This window comes from Sinocyclocheilus anshuiensis, unplaced genomic scaffold, assembly GCF_001515605.1.
Source record: "Sinocyclocheilus anshuiensis isolate Anshui unplaced genomic scaffold, SAMN03320099.WGS_v1.1 scaffold547, whole genome shotgun sequence".
Classification (NCBI taxonomy): Eukaryota; Metazoa; Chordata; class Actinopteri; order Cypriniformes; family Cyprinidae; genus Sinocyclocheilus; species Sinocyclocheilus anshuiensis.
This window is the reverse complement of record NW_015549589.1, coordinates 122659-125288: the sequence shown is the minus strand read 5'-3', so window position 1 is coordinate 125288 and position 2630 is coordinate 122659. Positions and strand designations below refer to the sequence as shown.

General features: G+C 36.6%; 1 protein-coding gene across 1 annotated transcript in view; it reads right to left on the bottom strand.

Annotated features, from left to right (window-relative positions):
- The window catches only part of LOC107658002 (peptidyl-prolyl cis-trans isomerase FKBP10-like), a 24958-nt gene that overhangs the window by 1300 nt on the left and 21028 nt on the right, over window positions 1–2630 (bottom strand). The gene's annotated exons all lie outside the window — the stretch shown is intronic.

The following is a 2630-nucleotide window of genomic DNA, read 5'->3' as shown; positions in this document are numbered from 1 at the left end:
GCGGCGCGATGCAACGCAACGTGTAAAAAGACAGTATAAGTCATTATAATCCATAATCATGTCCCCACTGGATGCAACGAATGCCTCGTTTATAATGGGTTTTCATGTTTTTGAATCTTCGCTCTGGCCGGACAGGGCATCACAATATGGTACCTTGCATTTATATGGCTGGCTAGCATATTCACTTGAGATTCCTGCAGCGCGCTTTCAGAGTTCTCTGAAACTCAACAGCTAGATAAGTAAACGGTTTTCACTCTGATGTCAGTGCATCATTGCGTTCGTCAGATGTACATTTTTAAACTAGAAAACATACAAGTGTAAAACTATGTGCAGGTTATTCGCGTGAGGAGTAATTAAGCATGTCTTGTCATATAACAGCAGTGGCATTAGCAGCAGCAGCAAGCAGTTTTCTTAGTTTATGTATGTGAGAATACAACGTCGAACGTCGCAGATTTTAGAACAGTAAAGTGAATTGGTGATTACCTTATTTGCCCAAAATCTCCAATGCTTTTAATATCTTTCGTGGGCATTCATTTCTACATTAACCGCGAACTGATCGCTTTCAAATGCACACCTCACTTGTGGGGTCAGTTTGCAGTTGTTCACAGTTTTAAGTCAAGGTGAACCCGTATAACTGTCTTTCATAAACGTCATATGTCATACTGTCAACAGCCTTACCTATTTTAATGAGCAACAGAAAATAATATACCTGCTCATACGTGTACTCGTGCCGCATTGCAATGCACTTAGTCAGAAGAGGGAGCGCTCATTCTTAAAGGGGCTCACTTTCACTCGTTACCTTGGTTCAGCGATAGTGAAGAGTTTATTATAAAAGTCATGTTTAGTGATAGTTTAAAGATAATTAATCATGAATTTGTTTAAAATATGAAGATGCTACTAATAATAAATAATTTCCAATCAGTAGCCCATGTACAATGTAGCTAATAGTAGGACACTCTTAAACTGGAATTTACTATTTGTGTATTCAGTTGGGCTTACAGCAAATATAGTACTTTCATAGAGTGTAGCAGCAGTATCATTGAATTCAGATCGAGTTATTAGCAAATTGTTAATAGCAGTATGCATAGCAAATCAAGTCAAATTATCACTGTTTATAGCAGCAGCAGCAGAAAGTGTCTGGTTGCATGAAATTTCAGTGTAGTGTTAATTTCGTTAACGAAGACTATGACGAAAAATGTTCGTTGACCAGCTTTTTTCCCCATGACTAAGACTAGAGGAAGACGAGAGGACAATAAGGTCAATAAACGATAATTAAGACTATATCAACATGCAATTTCGTTGACGAAATAAGACGAGACTAAAATGTATTCAAAAAGATAAAAATTTTTTTTACCAAAAACCTCTTTATTTTCGTCAAAAAAAGGAGACAAAATGTTACTGCAGACTGCTCTACACGCCTCTACCACGTGAGCTTTCATGAGTGCGGTTGCCAGATATCAAGAGTTATAATCCCCGAATCAGAGCTTCGCTGTTACAAGCATACATTTTCTGCCTGGTGTGTTTTGCTTATTTTAAGCAATCTGGCAACCATGCGCACGCCCTCGCTCCTCATTGCAGAAGCGCCGATGATCTGAAAAACAAACAAGCTGGAGTTTAGGATCTAAATGAAAGCGTCATTCAGCCGGTCAGTGTTGTCAAAATTAATACTGCTGTACGGTTAATTAATAATAATCTTATTGCTAAAATGTCAAGTTTTCATTGACTAAAACTAGACTAAAATACTTCAGGTTTTCTTAGACTAAAACGTTGAGACTTTTAGTCGACTAAAACTTGACTAAAACTAAATAGGATAAGGTTGACTAAATATGATAAAAACTAACAAGGACATCTTAGCCCGAAGACTAAGACTAAAATGAAAATAGCTGACGAAATTAACACTATTTCAGTGATAACACATGGGGTAAGTAACTCTTTTAAGTTGAAATAGGCTTTTATAACTTTGTTTATTTACCAGATTTTGTGAACTCTTCAAAGCGAAATAGGCATTATTTGTGTATTTTTCAGTGATAACACATGGGGTAAGTAACTCTTTTAAGTTGAAATAGGCTTTTATAACTTTGTTTATTTACCAGATTTTGTGAACTCTTCAAAGCGAAATAGGCATTATTTGTTTGCGTTTCATTGTTTATTAAAGACGCTTGTATTAATTCTAAGTACTTTCGTGCAGCTGTAGCAGCAGTATGCATAGCTATTCAGATCGCAATTTTTAGCGAACTTAATAGCAGCAGAATGGAATAGCAAATTCACATGCATGTTAGAAATAATATTAACAGCAGTCTGCATAGCAACCAATTATTATTGCTAATATAATTATAATATTAATATTAATAATAATTAATCAACATTTAAAGGTCCCATATTGTCAAAACTGAAATTTCCTGGCTTTTTTCACAATAACTGAGGTCTAGGGGCTATTTAACTACCATATAAGTTTCAAAACTGTCAGTCCACAGTAAAATGCACACAGCCTGCATAAAGTAGCTGTGATTTTTCAAGAACCTTTGTGACTTCCGTAAAAAGTTGACGTCAGAACTACGCAGTCACCGCCTTCAGTCACCACCCCGAGCACCGCCCACAGTCCCACTCTCCTTTTGCCAAACCCCCAGACA